Raw genomic sequence first — 13,785 nt, forward strand, 5'->3', positions numbered from 1 at the left:
AAAAAAGAAAGAAAGAAAGAAAGAAAAAGTAAAAGAAGAAAAAAAAATTAGCCAGGTGTGGTGGTACGCACCTGTAATCCCAGAGCCCAGGAGGTCGAGGCTATAGTGAGCCATGTTCATACCACTGCACTCCAGCCTGGATAACAAAGGAGACACTGTCTCAAAAAAAAAAAAAAAAAAAATTTGATGTTTTTGTCACTCTGTGGCATATACCTGAAGCAACGGCAACCTCAGTTTTTTCATCTTTAAAATGAGGGGTTGGAGTCTGTGATCCTTCAGGTATGAGGGCTGCTTTTTAAAATCGTAAGTAAACAATGTATGTAATTTCAGATGTGAAAGGGCCTAGGCACTTAAGAGACTGAGTTCAATGTTCCTCTTTACATTCCTCAAGTCTCTTTCCGGCTGAGAGAAGTAAGGGTCAGAAAGGTGAAATGGATTGCACAAGATCACAAAGATGGTGACATGGAAAGTCCAGAACTTGGACTGCCCTAGGGGTCTAGTATTCTTAGAATCATTCCACAACTGTCTCTCAGCCTCTTTCCTTGGGTCACTCCAAATGATTAAACTATGATTCCCATAAGTCACCTTGTCATCCTCCACAGTGCTGAGTCAGCATGTTTCACACAACAAGTGCTTAGTGAATGTCTTATTCGAGTGAAGTGTATGAAACCTATGTGTGTTTTAGGACCACACACTTTCCCCACATCTTTTAATCACAGAAAGCTTCTTATAAAATTAACCTCTCAAATATGTTACGGCAAAAATGTAGCTAAGCAACACTGACTGCGGCAATAAAGAAAGCATTATCATTCCCCTTGTTGGAAAGGGCCAACGTATTCCCAGTCCTTCTTACATTCTCCAAGCCTCTGATTTCTCAGAGTAATAGGCATGCATCAAGATACTAATGAGGCAGTCCATTTAAAACTGACCAATCACATCAAAAAATTAGAACTGCACAGGCATGGTGGCTCACGCCTGTAATCCCAACACTTTGGGAGGCCGAGGCGGGTGGATCACAAAGTCAGGAGATCGCAACCATCCTGGCTAACACAGTGAAACCCTGTCTCTACTAAAACTACCAAAAAAAAAAAAAAAAACTAGCCAGGCGTGGTGGCGGGCGCCTGTAGTCCCAGCTATTCGGGAGGCTGGGGCAGGAGAATTGCTTGACCCTGGGAGGCAGAGCTTGCAGTGAGCCGAGATCGTGCCGCTGCACTCCAGCCTGGGCGACAGAGCAAGACTCCATCTCAAAAAAAAAAAAAAAAAAAAGAAAGAAAATTAGGAACCATCTTGAAAAGAGTCCCACTAGCTAAAAATGGAATAATTTGAAATCAAAGGTCATAGGTACACAAGGATTCATTAAGTTATTTTCTCAACCTTTATTATGTTTTTAAATTCCATAATAAAAAATTAGGAGGGGGAGGCTGTGACTTTTAAGTTTATGGTACATTAATTTTAAATCACATTATTTCAAGCCAGCTACTCACACACTATGCCTGGGAAGGAGTTTCTGTAGTTGTGAATGCCTGAAATCTGTTTGACTGAGGCTGGAGAGGACTGGGCGGGATCAGAGACCCTTCAAATTGAGGCCAAGGAGTGTGGGCTTTACATGAGGGTGACAGAACCTGATCAGGGTCTCTCACTACGCACTGCCTCATCCTAGAAGTTGTTATTAATAGAATGAAGTATGAGGGTAATCTGTGTCTCCAAATGCCAGGTACCCTGCTCTACATTCATACTGGACGCATCAGGTATCAGACACTGGGCGGTTCAGACACATGTCAAAGATGGTTTGGCCCTCAGATCCTGAGCAAAGCTAAATAAGTGGACATTTATCTTTGGGGATGTGTCCCTATAATGCTAATTTCCCATGCTCGTGTTTTGATCATGTTGCTCTAATATCCATACAATGATACCCAACCCAGGCTCTTTCTTCCTCAAAGGTCCCAAATTAATTTTTTACCTTCACCCATACTTTCATTCCCTATAAATCAATGTTCCCCAAACTGAAATTTATTAACATACACCCTGTACAATCTCTCTCTTCTGTAGTATCTCTATCTGCCAACATGTCTATGTCCAGCTTTACTTTCTGTAGTTTTTGTTATGAAATCAACAGGTACACAGCCTGTTCTTAAATTACACAGCTTACACAGCAGATTCTGATCCAATTCCCCATCCTCAATGCCTCTGCTCCAGGAGATGTCAATATGCCAACTTTCCCCACTCCTAAGAATTGCTGCTGTAAGGATTAAGAACTCTGATTCACAAATGAAAAAAGGATTACTACCTATTTTGTTGTTATATGTAATGCTATTTTACATATACATTATACATGTGTATACACACACATACTTTCTGAATAAATCTCTTTTTTCTATTTTATTTCTTCAAGATAAATTCCTAGGACTGTTGCACCAAAAGATAAAAACACTTAAGACTTCTGTTACATCCCCAACTTGTCCTTGTAAAATGTTGCACCAATTACATTTCTATTAATGGCACATAAGCATGTCCATTTCCCTATTTCGTTTTTTTATTCTGTGCCAACTGTGGAGGTAAAAAAGTCACTTCATTGATTAATGATATATGAATTTCAGTTCTGAGGTAAGTAAGCCACACTCTCAACAAAGGTCTTGTGATCCTTAGTGGGACTGAAATTACATGGAATTAATTCCAAGCAATTTCACTTTTCCTCAAGATGTGTGCAGCACCTCTAGCTGCAACCAGGTGGTGGTGGACTTGTGGGGAGTCTAAATTTCACAAAGTTTATTGCCTTATATGTGGCCAGTTGTGTCTCAGAGTAATAATGATAGCAATAATAGCAGATAACTTTTATTGAGCCTGTATTGTAGGTGTAAGAAATGTTTAATATGCACAATATCATTTAACCCTCCCAAAAATAGCCTCTGAGAGCTATATATTGTATATACATGTGTAATATGTATATATACTATATATAAGTATATACATGTGTAATATGTATGTACAATATATACATATATTGTATATACATGTGTAATATGTATATATACTATATATGTATATACATGTGCATTATATACATGTACATTACATATATATAATGTACATGTATATATTTCTCCTGATACTTTATATATGTAAATATATATACATGCCTATATATATAAAGTATCAGCAGAAATTATACGACTGCTCTCAAAAGCAAATACTCAGAATTACCAACACCTGAGGACCATTAATAGCCTATTAACTAAACTGTTATTTAATCACTAGCTAAGTAAATCCAAAGTTACCAATTTACTTTGCTTAATTTCGTAGAACAGCAGGCTTCTTTGGGCCTTGTGGTTCATTCTGCCTGGCTATAAAGGGATTCTGATACAAGGCAATGTACCCCAAAGGTTCCTTATGGATTTTCAACAGCCTTGTGAAATAGGCTGTTTATCTCCCTTAACCAATTACTATTCCCATTTCCCAGATAAGAAAACTGTGGCTCAGTAACTTACTCTGGTCACACAAATAGTAAGTGGTCTGACTTACTCCAGTGCCCATGCTCCTCTCTGCTCTGCTTAGCTCTCTTGTTTCAGACCTAGTGATAGCCTCTATTCCCCTGCTCAAAGCATGGCCATTAACACTCTAATCATCAGCCAGGAAAGGGCCCAGGATAGGGCAATTTAGGTGGAGTGTGTCTCCATCTGTTGGCTGCTCCCCCACTCATCTCCCTCCCTCCATTACCTCCTCCCGATTTCAAACTTAGGGCCCATAATCCTCCCACGTGTACCTTCCTCACTCTAACCAGAGCTCTGATTTCTGCAGCTGAACCAGTAAGAATGTATGTTTGGGCCAGGCATGGGGGTTCATGCCTGTAATCCCAGCACTTTGGGAGGCCGAGGCAGGTGGATCACCTGAGGTCAGGGGTTCAAGACCAGCCTGGCCAATAAGGTGAAACTCCGTGTCTGCTAAAAATAAAAAAATTAGCCAGGTGTGGTAGCATGCACCTGTAATCCCAGCTACTCAAGAGGCTGAGGCAGGAGAATCACTTAAACCTGGGAGGCGGAGGTTGCAGTGAGCCAAGGTCAAGCCATACATTTGAAAGGTAACCGTGGAGATCTTTTGGAGCTTTAACATGATCCATGCCTCAGGGGAATGCTGGCATTACACTTGAGCACATAAACAAATACTTCCCAAAGAGGTCTCTCCAGCAAAGCTTATTAATGCTTATTAATAGAAACTTTGAGGCTAGAAAGGATACTCTTGTTTAAAACTATTCAGCAATGTCCATAATTGGTTACAAATGACAACATAACAAGCCTTCCCTGCTGCATCAACTTTTATTAGGGATGGACTGGCCTTCCCTATCCCCCAATTCTGCTCAGGAGCCATTATCTCTTGTGTCTGCTGTTCAGGTAGACAGTATACGATCCATTCTTATGCATGGTTGCAGGGCAACAAGCAGCCCAGTGACCCTCACAAAGTGGGCTCTCAGTAAACATTTTATAAATGCAGATATTTTGATATAGGCATAAAACAGCCCACCATGCACACAGTATCATACATGACAAAACAGTACACTAAAGGTTACATTGGCTGGGTAGGGTGGTGCCTGTAGTCCCAGCTTCTTGGGAGGCTGAGGCAGGGTGATCACTTGGGCCCAGGAGTCAGAGGCAATAGTGAGCTATGATTGTGCCTGTCAACAGTCACCCCACTTCAGCCTGGACAACATAGTGAGACCCCATCTCTTAATGGAAAAAAAAAGCTGCGTTAAAGTAGAAATGGTCAAATAAAATAGCAAAATTCAAATGCAATGGAAGTTCCCCTTGGACTAGACAAAGACCCAGATAGGCCTAAATCAAAAGGCACCATTCCCATACCCATAGAAGAACAAGAAGGAAACAATTAGCACAATTTCCAAAACACTAACATTGACTAAACCAGCAAAATACTGTAATGCATACATTTAATATCCAACTTAAAACAAAAATTCATCTGTTTATGGACTAAACGTCTGTGTCCTCCCAAGATCCATATGTTGAAGCCCTAATTCCCTAGTGGTTGTATTTGGGGACTAGACATCTGAGGAAGCAATTAAGGTTAAATAAGGACATAAGTATGGGGCCCTGGTCCAGTGGGGTTAGTGCCTTGATAAGTAGAGACACCAGGAAGCTGGTGTGCCCTGTTATCCTCAATGGCTTATAAAGAGGAGGTCATGTAAGAACACAGCAAGATGGCACACAGCAAGATGGCCACCACCTACAAGCCATGAGAAGAGACCTCAGGATGAAACCTAACTTGCCAACACCTTGATCTTGGCATTCTCAGCCTCTAGAACTGTGAGAATCCAATTTCTGTTGTTTCAACCACACAATCTGTGGTATTTTATTATGGCAGCCTGAGAAGACTAATGTACCATCTAGTGATTTTTAAGTCCACCAAGGGTGAAACTAAGTCCTAAAGTTTGAGCAAAGACTAGAGAAACTTGTCAAGATTTCCCATCTCTTGCTCTTTGTGGAAAGCGGAGTTCTTTGAAGTTAATACTCAGAATGGGTACCATGACTGAAGAGCTGTGGCACTGGAAAATCAGACTTCAGGACATTAATAGACTGCTGATCTTAAAGTGAGGTGAAATCAACCAAGAGAGTGGATGCAGAAAACCTGGGCTCAAATCCTGACTTTACCGTGTGACTTTGGGCAAGTCAATCAACCTCTAATGCTTCATCTGTAAAATGGAGTTACTCCCCCGCTACCCCAGCCCTGCCTCATTCCCTCTGCACAACAGTCCTGCAACGTGAATAAAGAAACACAGACTACAGCTTCAATCAATTTTAGTTCTTTCTACTCTTCCCACCCATATTAAACTGCTTCCAAAAATAGAATAGTGCTGTGTGTGAGTGTGCGTGCATATATATATAGGGTATGTGTGTGTGTGTGTATATATATAGGGTGTGTGTGTATATATAGTTATTGGCTCTTTATTTCATACACACACAATTCAACAAATATGTAATGTACTCCTGCCAAAGGCTCAGCACTGTTCTAGAGTATGTGGGAGATACAGGGGCAGGCTGAACCCTCCAGCCTAGAAAGAGCGCTGACATGCACAAACTGACAACTAAAATGAGAGGCACGCTGAAACAGACACCAGAAGAGAGGACAAAGCGCCTTGAGTGTGCAGAGGAGGGAAGAGGTTCACTTGCATTCTCATGAATAAGAGGACATTTGAGCTAGATCTTTAAGAATGTATAGGATATGAATGGAGAGAGTTGAAGGAGAGCATCAGATAAATAATTGACAAGAAAAGGCCTGGACTCTGATTGGAGACAATGTTATTGGAAAGGAGGAAGTACACACCAAAGACTGTCTCTTTCTTTTTTGAGAGACAGAGTCTAGCTCTATCGCCCAGGCTGGAGTAGAGTGGCATGATCTCAGCTCACTGCAACCTCCGCCTCCCAGGTTCAAACAATTCTCCGGCTTCAGTTTCCCAAGTAGCTAGGATTACAGGCACCCATCACCACACTCAGCTGATTTTTGTATTTTTAAAAAAGATGGGGTTTCACTATATATTGGCCAGGCTGGTCTTGAACTCCTGACCTCAGATGATCCGCCTGCCTCAGCCTCTCAAAGTGTTGGGATTAGGATTACAGGCGTGAGCTACCACACCCAGTCAAAGACTGTTTCAAAGGAAGAAATGAGCAGGATGTATATGTGTCCACAGTAGGTTAGGGGATCAACAGAAAGCAGAGGCAGGGAGGATATACGAGGATTAACCGAACACCTACTCTGTGCAGGCATCAGAGAGAATGGTATTCCTTAAGATCAAGATCACAGACCAATAAGGACATCACAGTCCCATGAAGACATAATGCACATGTATTGTGGGATAGGCTGGTGACAAGGCAGTGTGATAAGCACAGTGACAGAGATGAGCCCAGGCACATATTCCAAAATTGGGGGGATCTAGAACCGGAAACTTAATTCCTACTTGAATAGACTGAAATTAGATGAACTTGAGAACAAAGCAGGGCCACAGCTCGAGAGGGAAAGACTTAAAGAACATATTCAGAAGTGGTGAGTGAACTGAAGGACACGTGGCAGCCCTCCCCACAAGCAAGGCCTGGCAAGTAATGGGCAATCCACTTGCTCTAAAGGTAGAAAGGCTATTTCCTACCCTGGTATCTCGCCTGTCTCCTGACTCAACACCTCAAAAATAACCTTTCTTTTAAACTACAAAGCACATTGGCCAGGTGTGGTGATTCCCATCTGTAATCCCAGAACTTTGGGAGGCTAAGGCAGGAGGATCGCTTGAGTCCAGGGGTTCAAGACCAGCCTAGGCAACAAGGAGAGACCTCTATTGCTATGAAAATGAAAATTAAAAGTACTAGCCGGGCAAGGTGGCCTGTGCCTACAGCCCCAGCTACTAGGGAGGCTAGGAGAGGAGGATCCCTTGAGCCCAGGAGTTTGAGGTTGCAGTGAGATATAATCATGCCACTGCACGCCAGCCAGGGTGACAGAGCAAGACCCTATCTCCAAAAAAAAAGGTAGTATAATATAGAGGTTAAGGACACGGGCTTGGACCTATGGCCTCAAATCCCAACCCTACCGCTGCTCCTGAGAGTGCAGCTTTAGAAAAAGAAAAAATATAAATACATTTTAAAGAAGGACCTCAATCTAATCCTCTCACTTTACAGTTGAAGAAACTGAGGCTCAGAGCAAAACAGGGCTTCCCGAGGCCCTAGTTACAGGGGAGGGTCTGAAATCAAGGCTTCTTCGTTTGCTTTCCAACCCCTTTCCCACTTCAGAACCCCCTCACCATCAAGATGCCCTTTTGGCTAGGTACTCTCAAGCCTCCCCGACTGTACCGTTTGAAAACTCCAGGGCACTGCTCTCAACTCTGTCATTCATTTTGTGACATCTGTCTTGGCACGCCTTCTTTACTTGCTGTTAATTCCTCATCTCTAAATTATAAAGCTCAAGAGGGTATTCTCTAAAGTCCTATCCAGTACTGGTCATCTATTACTGCCATTAAAATGATTTTTCTGCAACCTAATTTCCACAGTTCACTGCCAAAGACACATAGTTGGTATTTTCTGATTATTTATGAGGCTGGTGGAGCTACCAGCCAATGAAAGAGAGCATTACAGCAGAATGAAGTGATCTCAGCACTTTAGATGACCTTGTTATTTTGCTTCAGGCCCATACACAGGTTTAACTATGCAAGTTAAGCAGTTCCAGGTGAAATGGCAAAAGCAGGCGATCTGATCTGTTCACTACAGCTCCTTACAGAGAGCCTGGTGTACATCAAGCACTCAATAAATATTTGTGGAATTAAATGCCATAACCAACCTGCTTACCATTTGCATTTTTTTACACTAATTATTGCTAGATTTTTGTTTTGTTTTGTTTTTTGTTTTTTGAGATGGAGTCTCACTCTGTCACCCAGGCTGGAGTGCAGTGGTGCGATCTCAGCTCACTGCAAGCTCAGCCTCCCGGGTTCACGCCATTCTCCTGCCTCAGCCTTCCAAGTAGCTGGGACTACAGGAGCCCACCACCACACCGAGCTAATTTTTTTTTTTTATTATTATACTTTAAGTTCTAGGGTACATGTGGATAACGTGCAGGTTTGTTACATATCTATACCTGTGCCATGTTGGCGTGCTGCACCCATCAACTCGTCATTTACATCAGGTATACCTAATTTTTTTTGTATTTTTAGTAGAGACGGGGTTTCACCGTGTTAGCCAGGATGGTCTCGATCTCCTGATCTCCTGATCTGCCCGCCTTGGCCTCCCAAAGTGCTGGGATTACAGGTGTGAGCCACAGCACCCGGCCGCTAGATGTTTTATTATTTTAAATTTCTCCTCTTACAAAGGATTTATCATAAAATAATCATTTCCTTCTTGCAAATATCATTACAGTTCAAAGGAGGTAGAAATGGCAACGTTTTAAGAGCCTCAATACCACTATGATGCCTTCAGGATTTCATTTTATCCAGAGGTGAGAGTAATCAGACAGTACTCTTACCTGCCTGCACATGTACATACCTGTGTGCCCAGGATGGCCACTCACCCAAGCTCTCTCTGCCTCTCCACCTTCTTTCTTTCCTTTCGAGAGCTTTCCAGTCAAACCTAGCACCGAACTTGCTTTCTCTAATGCATTCCCTCTCTACCACTTTTCCACCCACTCCAGGCAGCCATGTAACTTGGAAGTGTTTATTTTCATCATCTGTGCCTGAGTGTGACTGTATGCATGCAGAACCAGCCTTGTGTTGAAAGCCAGGGTTCCCCTACTTTCCCACCCTCACAGTCCCCTCTATAAACCAGATAAGAGTTCTTAAAAGTCCTAACCCCTTCCTTCCCCTTCTCCACACTCCATCTTAAACCATCCCCACCCATGGCTTCCCTGAAATGCCTTTGGAATCATTATTAAGGTATCTTCCACAGAAAGCAGTGTTGAAAAACAGAAAGTCCCCTTCTGTAGGTGTTCCCACTCCAACCTACTTCTCGTCTACTGAGTACACTCTCCTCCACTCCCACCACTTCAGCTACAACCATCAGCTCTCAATAGGAGAAGGGTACCAAGTATTTTCCTCTTGCAGCACTCAGAATTACTCTGCACTGAGATCTATCCATATCCTGAAGGCTCTCCCTATCTGATGGTGAGCTCTGAGGCACTGAACTACATTTTATTTGTATCTTTAGCACATAGTAGATTCGCAGTGTTTGTTTAAAAAAAAAAAAAAGTTGGGAGGGGGGACGCAGGCACAGTGGCTCACACCTGTAATCCCAGCAGTTTGGAAGGCAGAGTGGGGAGTACTGCTTGATGCCAGAAGTTTGAGACCAGCCTGGGCAACACAGTGATACTCCATCTCTAAAAATAAAAATTTAAAAATAGCCAGGCAGGAGCATCTGTAATCCCAGCTACTTGGAAGGCTGAGGTGGGAGGATCACCTGAGCCCAGGAGTTTGAGGCTGCAGCGAACAATGATTGCACCACTGCACTCCAACCTAGGTAAAAGAGCACAACCCTGTCTCTTTTAAAAAAATAAAAAAATAAAAAACAAAAAAGGCCAGGCATGGTGGCTCACGCCTGTAATCCCAGCACTTTGGGAGGCCGAGGTGGAAGAATCACCTGAGGTCGGGAGTTCGAGACCAGCCTGACCAACATGGAAAAACCCCGTCTCTACTAAAAATACAAAATTAGCCAGGTATGGTGGTGCATGCCTGTAATCCCAGCTATTCAGGAGGCTGAGGCAGGAGAATTGCTTGAACCCAGGAGGCAGAGGTTGCGGTGAGCCGAGATCGTGCCGCTGCACTCCAGCCTCGGCAACAAGAGCAAAACTCTGTCTCAAAAAAAAAAAAAGAAAAAGAAGAAAGTGGCAGTGATGGAAGAACCTCTCTTCCAAGCCTCAACCTCTCTCCTTAGCATCAAACACATTTCCAATTATCTATCAGCCACCTCTGCACCTCATCATGGGCACCTCAGAAAACTCCAATTCTCCATAGCCAAAAACTAATTATTCCCCTACACCAAAATCTTCTGATTTCTGATGATGTCAGCCACTTCAATTTGGCTTCCCAAAGCAGAAACATCAATGTAATCTTCAATCACATGCGACTAATTAACAAGACCTATGGTACATTTTACCCCAACATCTGTTCCCTCCTCTCCCATTCTCACTGCCCATGTCTGTGGTCAGACCTAATCTCTAAAATGGTCTCCCAAACTTCCGGTCTCTCTTCCACACAACTACAGGGATCTTCCTAAAACACAGTGATCAAGCCACAGGCTTCCTTGTAAACCTCAGACGTCTCTCCCACTGCCTAAATGATAAAAGTCTCAACTCCTCACATGGCATTCATAGCCTTTCTGGATCTGGCCCTGATTATAGCACCCTCACCAGCCCCTCATCCTCTCCATGCATTTTTCACCCTAACCAGACCAAACTCAACATGCGGCTTCCTTTGGCTGGAATCCTTCACCCCAAGGCCACCAAGGGCCCATTTTCAATCTTTTTTTGTTTTTTTTTGGAAACCGAGTCTCGCTCCCAAAGTGCTGGCATTACAGGCGTGAGCCACCGCGCCCGGCCCATTTTCAATCTTCAAAGCCCAATTCTCATGCAATTTTTGTTAAGCCTTCCTCAATTAATACCCAGTCTGTTATGTTTATTTTCTTTATAATGGCTACCTTCTAAAATGGGGTTGAAGCAGCTTACGAATTACACACACAATTCAACTAGATTTTTTTTTTTTTTTTTTTTTTGAGAGAGATTGAGGAGAGACTATCAGGGCAAAGACAAGACAAAGTCAAAAGAGATCAAAGCTAGGTGGTAAAGGAGCATTCAAAACCTGTGTCATGGCCGGGCGCAGTGGCTCACACCTATAATCCTAATCCCTTGGGAGGCCGAGGTGGGTGGATCACCTGAGGTCAGGAGTTCAAGACCAGCCTGGCCAACATGGTGAAACCCCATCTCTACTAAAACTACAAAAATTAGCTGGGCGTGGTGATGGACGCCTGTAATCTCAGCTACTCGGGAGGCTGAGACAAGAGACTCGCTTGAACCCAAGAGGTGGAGACTGCAGTGAGCTGAGATCATGCCACTGCACTCCAGCCTGGACGACAGAGCGAGACTCTGTCTCAAAAAACAAACAAACAAACAAACAAAAAAACCCCACAGAACAAAAACCTGTGTCATAATGTCTCATACTTATCTTGTTAGATATAGATTGGCCCTGAGTTCCCACTGGCTCAGAATGAGTTACTCTTCTATGAGCTCGCTGCCAGTTGTACATGACTGTACTGTAACACTTCCCATATTTTTTTTTTCAATTTGCTCTTTGCGTCCATCTCCCACACTGGACTGGGAAATTCCTAGGGAATACATAATTTCTGACTCATCGCTGTATCCCCAGAATGTAACATATGACTCAGCACGCGACTGGTGCTCAGCAGACATTTGTTGAATGGATGTTATCACGGACAGGGAAAACGGCACTAGTGCTTGTTGAACTGCACGCCAGGTATGTGAAAAAACATTATTTTATCCTCACAAAAAAATGTACAAAGCTAAGAAATGGCAGAGCTAGGATTTAAACCCCAAACACTCTATCTCTCCAAAGAAATTGCTCTTCCAACTATGCATGGTGTTCCCTACCTTCACCATCGCTACATACCCACCTACTCTCTGCTTCAATGCCTGGTTAAAAACAAAACAAAACACCCTTCTCCCAGAATTCTTTCCTACTCACTCAGGACAGGAGTGCCTGAGTCCAGCCCTTGATCTTCCACAATACGTTAAGTAACAAATCATCACAAACCGGGAGAGGAGAGGGTGCCCCCTTGGTAGCTGAGAACTGAACAGCCTGTTGGGTATTCTGCAGATGGTGGGGTGAAGTCCTCAGCTCCTCCTTCTCCTGCCTTTCCCCATAGGTGCAGTGCCTGGGCCCTTCCTGCCTCACTTCCTTCTTCAGGATCCAAAGCCTTTTTAGTCCTCCCCATTCTAAACTGAAACCCAAAATAATCTCCTCAGGCCCATTACTTCTCTAACCCAATGAATGGTGTTGAAAATGCTCTCCTCCATTATATCAGTGAGACTTTTGTATTTTAAGCATCTCATCAACCATTAGGGCTGGCAAGCATCCCCATGCCCTGAAACACAAGAATTCTGTGAGAAGGGATAATGGCATGTTAGGAGGCCCAACCACCCCACCCTCCATCAATCTGAATATTTTTGGCCTTGCCTGGGAGTAAAAAGAGACATCCTATAACATCCCTCCCCACCTCCTGACCCAGCAGCCTTCGTCCCCGATCCCGGGTCTCCAAGGGAGGGCTGAAATCTGGCCCAGCAATCCTGGTCCAGAATTCTGCAGGGGAGGGATGGTGAACCCTGGTACCTTCCTCTACATCTTCTTCCAGGACTTTAGAATCCTTCTTCTCCCCCCTAGTCCATCCCATGTCTCTCTCTGGCCCCAGACTTCCACAGCCGTCCTCAATCCTAATTCATAAACTATGTTTTTGAATTCGTATTCAGCAATTTCCTTGGAATACAACCATCTTCTCTGACATGCTGAAAGGCACACTCTCTGGCCTTGATATTATCCTACCTCCAGTTTTAAATGTATGACAAATATATCCCTGCATCCTACAACTACTCTCCTCGATACTGCAGGAACGTCTGTAATCTTAAATGTTATCACACCTAATACCCAATCTCCTGAATCGGAATAGGGAGACTAAATTTTTCACTGTTTAGTACTCCTAAATAAAGATTATTCATGCAATTTACAGTAACTACCTCACAGCGCCAGTGTGATGATTCAATGATAATTCATGCCAACTGTTCAGTACCTTGGGCCTGGTACATAGAAAGTGCTCAAAATTTAGCTGTTATCATTTATATACATTATCTTTCACAATAGCACCTGAGGGTAGATATAATACCACTCCCCCCCGACCCCCGCCTCTAATTTACAGAAACAGTAGCCCCGGCTCCGAGTAAAGGAGCTTTCCCAAGGTCAGTCGAGCAAGGATGTGATGCTTGGCCTTCATCCTGCAAGTGAGGGACCCCTCCCGTTACACTCTGGACGGGCGGGGCACTGGGGGGTCTTAAAGGAGCCAAGTATGGAAAAGCGCCGAGCACAGTGATCAGCACACAGTGGGGACGCCGGGATGGGAAGACTGCGGTATTGCGGGTCATCTGGATTCCCCCCAAGGAGCTCCCCCAGCCCGGGAGTCCAGAGCCCACCCCACTCCCTGCCATGGGCGCGCCACTGAGTCCCCCGGAGGCCCGCGCCCCGGGGCTTTGTAGGCAGCA

General features: G+C 43.8%; 1 protein-coding gene across 2 annotated transcripts in view; it reads right to left on the bottom strand.

Moving 5' to 3' along the window:
* The window catches only part of LOC105532081 (myb/SANT-like DNA-binding domain-containing protein 3), a 166,613-nt gene extending 153,065 nt beyond the window's left edge, over positions 1–13,548 (bottom strand). Inside the window, exon 1 of one of the 2 annotated variants that reach the window (XM_011970172.1) lies at positions 13,444–13,548. The gene's annotated coding sequence lies outside the window, so the exon portion shown is untranslated. Of the gene's footprint in view, positions 1–12,220; positions 12,411–13,443 lie in introns of those variants that run through there. The other variant, XM_011970183.1, reaches the window with a different exon arrangement.
* Between the last annotated feature and the right edge of the window lie 237 nt (positions 13,549–13,785).

The sequence above is a fragment of the Mandrillus leucophaeus genome, unplaced genomic scaffold, assembly GCF_000951045.1.
Source record: "Mandrillus leucophaeus isolate KB7577 unplaced genomic scaffold, Mleu.le_1.0 Scaffold1200, whole genome shotgun sequence".
NCBI classification, from domain to species: domain Eukaryota; kingdom Metazoa; phylum Chordata; class Mammalia; order Primates; family Cercopithecidae; genus Mandrillus; species Mandrillus leucophaeus.